Genomic DNA, 8,869 nt, shown 5'->3' on the forward strand with positions numbered 1-8,869 from the left:
GAGCGAGAGGGAAAAGGATACAAGGTAGTGGTCGGAGACTTGGAGGGGAGTTGCAATGAGGTTAGTGGAGGAACAGCATCTAGTAAAGATGAGGTCGAGCGTATTGCCTGCCTTGTGAGTAGGGGGGGAGGTGAGAGGGTGAGGTCAAAAGAGGAGAGGAGTGGAAAGAAGGAGGCAGAGAGGAATGAGTCAAAGGTAGACGTGGGGAGGTTAAAGTCGCCCAGAACTGTGAGAGGTGAGCCGTCCTCAGGAAAGGAGCTTATCAAGGCATCAAGCTCATTGATGAACTCTCCGAGGAACCTGGAGGGCGATAAATGATAAGTATGTTAAGCTTGAAAGGGCTGGTAACTGTGACAGCATGGAATTCAAAGGAGGCGATAGACAGATGGGTAAGGGGAGAAAGAGAGAATGACCACTTGGGAGAGATGAGGATCCCGGTGCCACCACCCCGCTGACCAGAAGCTCTCGGGGTGTGCGAGAGCACGTGGGCGGACGAAGAGAGAGCAGTAGGAGTAGCGGTGTTGTCTGTGGTGATCCATGTTTCCGTCAGAGCCAAGAAGTCGAGGGACTAGAGGGAGGCATAGGCTGAGATGAACTCTGCCTTGTTGGCCGCAGATCGGCAGTTCCAGAGGCTACCGGAGACCTGGAACTCCACGTGGGTCGTGCGCGCTGGGACCACCAGATTAGGGTGGCCGCGGCCATGCGGTGTGGAGCGTTTGTATGGTCTGTGCAGAGAGGAGAGAACAGGGATAGACAGACACATATTTGACAGGCTAGAGAAGAGGCTACGCTAATGCAGAGGAGATTGGAATGACAAGTGGACTACACGTCTCGAATGTTCAGAAAGTTAAGCTTACGTAGCAAGAATCTAATTGACTAAAATGATTAAAATGATACAGTACTGCTGAGGTAGGCTAGCTGCGTTGTTGACACTACCCTAATCAAGTCGTTCCGTTGAGTGTGAAGTTTCTACAATGCTGCTTTTCGGGGCAAGCTGGCTAGCTAGCAGTGTTGGTTACGTTACGTTGCGTTAGGAGAACGACAATAGCTGGCTAGCTAACCTAGAAAATCGCTCTAGACTACACAATTATCTTTGAAACAAAGACGACTATGTAGCTAGCTATGTAGCTAGCTACGATCAAACAAATCACACCGTTGGGACTGTAATGAAATGAAATGAAAATATGATACTACCTGTGGAGCGAAGCGGAATGCGACCGGAATGCGAAAGTTCTATTCAGTAGACGTTGGCTAGCTATTGGCTAGCTAGGAGTTTCTCCTACGTTAAGGACGACAAAATAGCTGGCTAGCTAACCTCGGTAAATTAAGATAATCACTCTAAGACTACACACTCTAACTACACAATTATCTTGGATACGAAGACAGCAAAGACAACTATGTAGCTAGCTAACACTACACTAATCAAGTCGTTCAGTTGAGTGTGATAGTTACTACAGTGCTACGGTAGACGGTGAACGTGTTGGGCAGATAGGAGACGACGAAATACGATAATTACGCAATTATCTTTGATACAACGACGACTATGTAGCTAGCTAAGAAGAAATTGCTAAGATTAGACAAATCAGACCGTTGTACTATAATGAAATGTAATGAAATGTAATGAAAAAGTTATACAACCTGCAGACCGAAGCGCGGATGCGACCGGCTCGCTCCAACCCGGAAATAGAATATAGAATATGTTAGATATATATGTACGTTATGTTATGTTAGATATTGATGTATGTTATGTTATGTTAGATATAGATGTATGTAATGTTATGTTATGTTAGATATATATGTATGTTATGTTAGATATAGATGTATGTTATGTTAGATATAGATGTATGTATGTTATGTTAAGTTAGATATAGATGTATGTAATGTTATGTTAGATATAGCCGTAATTAAAGACTGTTCATATAGGAACCCTGTTCTAGTTCCTGTTCTAGTTCCTCTTCGTAACTTACTGTACCATATCGTGGGAAGCAGTGCATCATGGTACCAGATTCTGTCCTCACCTGAGCACCTCGCCTGTTTGTTGCCATAATTACTGTATCCAGGTAGACAGAGGCAACTGTAGCTTCCTTCCTGGTTCTGACAGGTCCCTCCCTCTCCACAGATACCAGCAGTTACATTACACTCATCTATGTCTGAGAGAGAGAGAGAGAGAGAGAGAGAGAGAGAGAGAGAGAGAGAGAGAGAGAGCACAAACATTAACATAAACACTTGAGGAGAGAAGTGAGGAGGAGGCAGACAACTGAACACATCCCAGTGAGAAGAAAAATGAGAAAGAGAAGTAACAAAGTACATTCCAGAACAACAACCTGTGTATGTGCTGTTGGTTTACTGCAGTGGGTAAATCACTGACAGCTCAGTCAGGTATCAGATTGCTGCTATTTCATGTTATGGGTACACCTGTGAGTTCAGGCAGACATCTGTATTGGAACTTGGCCACAAGAAGAGGTCATGGGGTTAGAGGTCAGGGGTCAGGGATAACATGGCCTCGGCCCCCTCACCAGTGCCGGCGACAGAGTTGTTGCCGTGGTTACTGAGCCCTGACGGACAGTTACAGGTGTATCAGACCAGGTGTGTTTGTGCACATGCCCAGTACACAGTACACTCACTCACTCACTCACTCACTCACTCACTCACTCACTCACTCACTCACTCACTCACTCACTCACTCACTCACTCACTCACTCACTCACTCACACACATACACACAAACACACACACACTCTCTCTCTCACAAACACTTATACGAAGTGACACGTTGAAAGGAGTCCCATATGATAAAAGCATGTTTCTCACCCTCACACCTGCTCTCTGTTAGTTTGTACCCAGACTGGCAGATGCAGACGTAGGACCCTGGGGTGTTCACACATGGTAAGTTGTTGGGGCAATCAGCAGTCTGCTTCTTACACTCATCCATGTCTGCACACAGAGATGTAAAGATGGAGGATGGGAGGAGAGAGAGAGAGAGAGAGAGAGGGAGAGAGAGAGGGAGAGAGAGAGAGAGAGAGAGACAGAGACAGAGACAGAGAGAGACAGAGAGAGAGAGAGAGAGAGAGAGAGAGGGAGAGAGAGAGAGAGAGAGAGAGAGAGAGAGAGAGAGAGAGAGGAAACAAAGAACATTCCAGAACAACAACCTTAGATGAGGGGTGTCAGCCATCCACGCGGTTTGTGTGCCATTGATTTACTGCAGTAGGCTAAAACAGGGTCAAAGTGTGGTACCATTGATTTACTGCAGTAGGCTAAAACAGGGTCACAGTGTGGTACCATTGATTTACTGCAGTAGACTAAAACAGGGTCACAGTGTTGTACCATTGATTTACTGCAGTAGGCTAAAACAGGGTCACAGTGTTGTACCATTGATTTACTGCAGTAGGCTAAAACAGGGTCACAGTGTGGTACCTTTGATTTACTGCAGTAGGCTAAAACAGGGTCACAGTGTGGTACCATTGATTTACTGCAGTAGGCTAAAACAGGGTCACAGTGTGGTACCATTGATTTACTGCAGTAGGCTAAAACAGGGTCACAGTTTCTTGGTAGTCTTAAACATTGACACAAAAATATACACCTCACACACCTGGTTATGGGATTAAAAAAAGAAGACACCTCTACCATGTCAGATACAGAGCTGAAATGTATCAAATGTTTAGTTTTCATCCCGATATTACACTTTATATACACTGCTCAAAAAAATAAAGGGAACACTTAAACACAATGTAACTCCAAGTCAATCACACTTCTGTGAAATCAAACTGTCCACTTAGGAAGCAACACTGATTGACAATACATTTCACATGCTGTTGTGCAAATGGAATTGACAACAGGTGGAAATTATAGGCAATTAGCAAGACACCCCAATAAAGGAGTGGTTCTGCAGGTGGTAACCACAGACCACTTCTCAGTTCCTATTCTTCCTGGCTGATGTTTTGGTCACTTTTGAATGCTGGCGGTTCTTTCACTCTAGTGGTAGCATGAGACGGAGTCTACAACCCACACAAGTGGCGCAGGTAGTGCAGCTCATCCAGAATGGCACATCAATGCGAGCTGTGGCAAGAAGGTTTGCTGTGTCTGTCAGCGTAGTGTCCAGAGCATGGAGGCGCTGCCAGGAGACAGGCCAGTACATCAGGAGACGTGGGGGAGGCCGTAGGAGGGCAACAACCCAGCAGCAGGATCGCTACCTCCGCCTTTGTGCAAGGAGCAGCAGGAGGAGCACTGCCAGAGCCCTGCAAAATGACCTCCAGCAGGCCACAAATGTGCATGTGTCTGCTCAAATGGTCAGAAACAGACTCCATGAGGGTGGTATGAGGGCCCGACGTCCACAGGTGGGGTTGTGCTAACAGCCCAACACCGTGCAGGACATTTGGCATTTGACAGAGAACACCAAGATTGGCAAATTCGCCACTTGCGCCCTGTGCTCTTCACAGATGAAAGCAGGTTCACACTGACCACGTGACAGATGTGACAGAGTCTGGAGACGCCGTGGAGAACTTCTGCTGCCTGCAACCACCTCCAGCATGACCGATTTGGCGGTGGGTCAGTCATGGTGTGGGGTGGCACCTGGCTCGATGTGTGTCCCCGGTTCGCCAGCACAGCCCAGTGCGGTCTATTCCACCTCGCCGCACTGGCCTGGCTACGGGGAGCATTCAACCAGGTAAGGTTGGGCAGGCTCGGTGCTCAAGAGCTCCAGTACGCCTGCACGGTCTGGTCTATCCGGTGCCACCTCCATGCACCAGCCCTCCGGTGGCAGCCCCCCACACCAGGCTGTCTCTCCGTCTTCTCCCTACAGGTGCTCCCACCTGTCCAGTGCCGCCAGAGCCAGCCAGGAGCTGCCGGACCCGTCCTTCACTCCTGCGCTGCCAGATCCTTCCTCCTGCCCAGCGCTGCCAGAGTCTCCTGTCTGTCCTGAGCCGCCAGAGTCTCCCGTCTGTAATGAGCCGCCAGAGTCTCCCGTCTGTCCTGAGCCGCCAGAGTCTCCCGTCTGTCCTGAGCCGCCAGAGTCTACCGTCTGTCCTGAGCCGCCAGAGTCTCCCGTCTGTCCTGAGCCGCCAGAGTCTCCCGTCTGTCCTGAGCCACCAGAGTCTCCCGTCTGTCCTGAGCCGCCAGAGTCTCCCGTCTGTCCTGAGCCGCCAGAGTCTCCCGTCTGTCCTGAGCCTCCAGAGCCTCCCGTCTGTCCTGAGCCTCCAGAGCCGCCAGTCTGTCCTGAGCCGCCAGAGCCGCCAGTCAGCCAGGAGACACCAGAGCCGCGGGGTTGCCAGGAGCCGCCAGAGCAGCCATTCAGCCAGGAGCCGCCAGAGCAGCCATTCAGCCAGGAGCCGCCAGAGCCGTCAGCCAGCCAGGAGCCGCCAGGGCCATCAGCCAGCCAGGAGCCTCCAGAGCCGTCAGTCAGCCAGGAGCCGCCAGAGCCGTCAGCCAGCCAGGAGCTGCCGGAGCCGTCCTTCACTCCGGAGCTGCCGGAGCCGTCCTTCAATCCGGAGCTGCCAGAGTCTCCCGCCTGTCCAGCACTGCCGGAATCACCCGTCCATTCGGGACCCATGGCTAGGGTCCCTAGTCGGAGGTCGGCGGTGAGGGTCGCTGCTCGTAAGAGGCCACGGGGGCGGTTGAGGAGGCGGACAAAAACTGTGGTGAAGGGCGTGATTTGGGGTGGGCAGTCTATGTTTGTTTTTCTATGTTGGTTTTTGTGATCGGCCTAGTATGGTTCTCAATCAGAGGCAGGTGTCGTTAGTTGTCTCTGATTGAGAATCATGCTTAGGTAGCGTGTGTTTCACTTTTTGTTTGTGAGTGTTTGGGCCACACGATACTGTTTCGGTTTTGTAGATTTCAACATTATTATTTGTGTTCCAGTGTTCAGTTGTGTGGTTTTGAATAAATCAATATGGACACTTACCACGCTGCGTTTTGGTCCGATCCTTACTCCTCCTCAGACGAAGAGGAGGAAAGTCGTTACACACACACTTGAATACTCACCCTTACACTCCCCAATGAGAGCAGTATAGTTGACAGGCGTTGTGGATCTGAACCCAGGTTGACACTGGCATTTGTAGCTCCCGATGGTGTTGAGGCAAGAAGCGTTGCTGCCACAAACCTGTGGTGTCTTCTGGCACTCATTGAGATCTGAAGAGAAAAGGACATATGGTGATAGAGCTGTGACTCACTAAATTCTCTTCCAGTGATTCCCTAACCCCTCCTCCAGTGAATCCCTAACCTCTCCTCCAGTCATTCCCGAATCTCTCCTGCTGTGATTCCCTAACCTCTCCTCCAGTGATCCCCTAACCTCTCCTCCAGTGATTCACTAACCTCTCCTCCAGTGATTCCCTAACCCCTCCTCCAGTGATTCCCTAAACTCTCCTCCAGTCATTCCCTAATCTCTCCTCCAGTGATTCCCTAACCTCTCCTCCAGTGATCCCCTTACCCCTCCTCCAGTGACTCCCTAACCTCTCCTCCAGTGATTCCCTAACCCCTCCTCCAGTGATTCCCTAAACTCTCCTCCAGTCATTCCCTAATGCTCCTCCAGTGATTCCCTAACCTCTCCTCCAGTGATCCCCTTACCCCTCCTCCAGTGATTCCCTATCCTCTCCTCCAGTGATTCCCTAACCCCTCCACCAGTGATTCCCTAACCTCTCCTCCGGTGATTCCCTAACCTCTCCTCCAGTCATTCCCTAATCTCTCCTCCAGTGATTCCCTAACCTCTCCTCCAGTGATCCCCTTACCCCTCCTCCAGTGATTCCCTAACCTCTCCTCCAGTGATTCCCTAACCCCTCCTCCAGTGAGTCCCTAACCTCTCCTCCGGTGATTCCATTTACATTTACATTTAAGTCATTTAGCAGACGCTCTTATCCAGAGCGACTTACAAATTGGTGCATTCACCTTATGACATCCAGTGGAGCAGCCACTTTACAATAGTGCATCTAAATCTTTTAAGGGGGGTGAGAAGGATTACTTTATCCTATCCTAGGTATTCCTTAAAGAGGTGGGGTTTCAGGTGTCTCCGGAAGGTGGTGATTGACTCCGCTGTCCTGGCGTCGTGAGGGAGTTTGTTCCACCATTGGGGGGCCAGAGCAGCGAACAGTTTTGACTGGGCTGAGCGGGAACTGTACTTCCTCAGTGGTAGGGAGGCGAGCAGGCCAGAGGTGGATGAACGCAGTGCCCTTGTTTGGGTGTAGGGCCTGATCAGAGCCTGGAGGTACTGAGGTGCCGTTCCCTCACAGCTCCATAGGCAAGCACCATGGTCTTGTAGCGGATGCGAGCTTCAACTGGAAGCCAGTGGAGAGAGCGGAGGAGCGGGGTGACGTGAGAGAACTTGGGAAGGTTGAACACCAGACGGGCTGCGGCGTTCTGGATGAGTTGTAGGGGTTTAATGGCACAGGCAGGGAGCCCAGCCAACAGCGAGTTGCAGTAATCCAGACGGGAGATGACAAGTGCCTGGATTAGGACCTGCGCCGCTTCCTGTGTGAGGCAGGGTCGTACTCTGCGGATGTTGTAGAGCATGAACCTACAGGAACGGGCCACCGCCTTGATGTTAGTTGAGAACGACAGGGTGTTGTCCAGGATCACGCCAAGGTTCTTAGCGCTCTGGGAGGAGGACACAGTGGAGTTGTCAACCGTGATGGCGAGATCATGGAACGGGCAGTCCTTCCCCGGGAGGAAGAGCAGCTCCGTCTTGCCGAGGTTCAGCTTGAGGTGGTGATACGTCATCCACACTGATATGTCTGCCAGACATGCAGAGATGCGATTCGCCACCTGGTCATCAGAAGGGGGAAAGGAGAAGATTAATTGTGTGTCGTCTGCATAGCAATGATAGGAGAGACCATGTGAGGTTATGACAGAGCCAAGTGACTTGGTGTATAGCGAGAATAGGAGAGGGCCTAGAACAGAGCCCTGGGGGACACCAGTGGTGAGAGCACGTGGTGAGGAGACGGATTCTCGCCACGCCACCTGGTAGGAGCGACCTGTCAGGTAGGACGCAATCCAAGCGTGGGCCGCGCCGGAGATGCCCAACTCGGAGAGGGTGGAGCTGAGGATCTGATGGTTCACAGTATCGAAGGCAGCCGATAGGTCTAGAAGGATGAGAGCAGAGGAGAGAGAGTTAGCTTTAGCAGTGCGGAGCGCCTCCGTGATACAGAGAAGAGCAGTCTCACTTGAATGACTAGTCTTGAAACCTGACTGATTTGGATCAAGAAGGTCATTCTGAGAGAGATAGCGGGAGAGCTGGCCAAGGACGGCACGTTCAAGGGTTTTGGAGAGAAAAGAAAGAAGGGATACTGGTCTGTAGTTGTTGACATCGGAGGGATCGAGTGTAGGTTTTTTCAGAAGGGGTGCAACTCTCCCTCTCTTGAAGACGGAAGGGACGTAGCCAGCGGTCAGGGATGAGTTGATGAGCGAGGTGAGGTAAGGGAGAAGGTCTCCGGAAATGGTCTGGAGAAGAGAGGAGGGGATAGTGTCAAGCGGGCAGGTTGTTGGGCGGCCGGCCGTCACAAGACGCGAGATTTCATCTGGAGAGAGAGGGGAGAAAGAGGTCAGAGCACAGGGTAGGGCTGTGTGAGCAGAACCAGCGGTGTCGTTTGACTTAGCAAACGAGGATCGGATGTCGTCGACCTTCTTTTCAAAATGGTTGACGAAGTCATCTGCAGAGAGGGAGGAGGGGGAGGGGGAGGAGGATTCAGGAGGGAGGAGAAGGTGGCAAAGAGCTTCCTAGGGTTAGAGGCAGATGCTTGGAATTTAGAGTGGTAGAAAGTGGCTTTAGCAGCAGAGACAGAAGAGGAAAATTTAGAGAGGAGGGAGTGAAAGGATGCCAGGTCCGCAGGGAGGCGAGTTTTCCTCCATTTCCGCTCGGCTGCCCGGAGCCCTGTTCATTCCCTAA

General features: G+C 51.1%; 1 long non-coding RNA gene across 1 annotated transcript; it reads right to left on the minus strand.

The window, feature by feature from the left end:
• Positions 1-884: 884 nt before the first annotated feature.
• Positions 885-6,930, minus strand: LOC135560036 (uncharacterized). Its single transcript, XR_010458651.1, has 3 exons — positions 5,977-6,930; positions 2,812-2,934; positions 885-2,150 (listed from the first exon to the last, which is right to left on the minus strand). It is a non-coding gene; the product is annotated as an uncharacterized LOC135560036 (long non-coding RNA).
• Positions 6,931-8,869: the final 1,939 nt, after the last annotated feature.

Source organism: Oncorhynchus nerka, linkage group LG15, assembly GCF_034236695.1.
Source record: "Oncorhynchus nerka isolate Pitt River linkage group LG15, Oner_Uvic_2.0, whole genome shotgun sequence".
In the NCBI taxonomy this organism is placed as follows: domain Eukaryota; kingdom Metazoa; phylum Chordata; class Actinopteri; order Salmoniformes; family Salmonidae; genus Oncorhynchus; species Oncorhynchus nerka.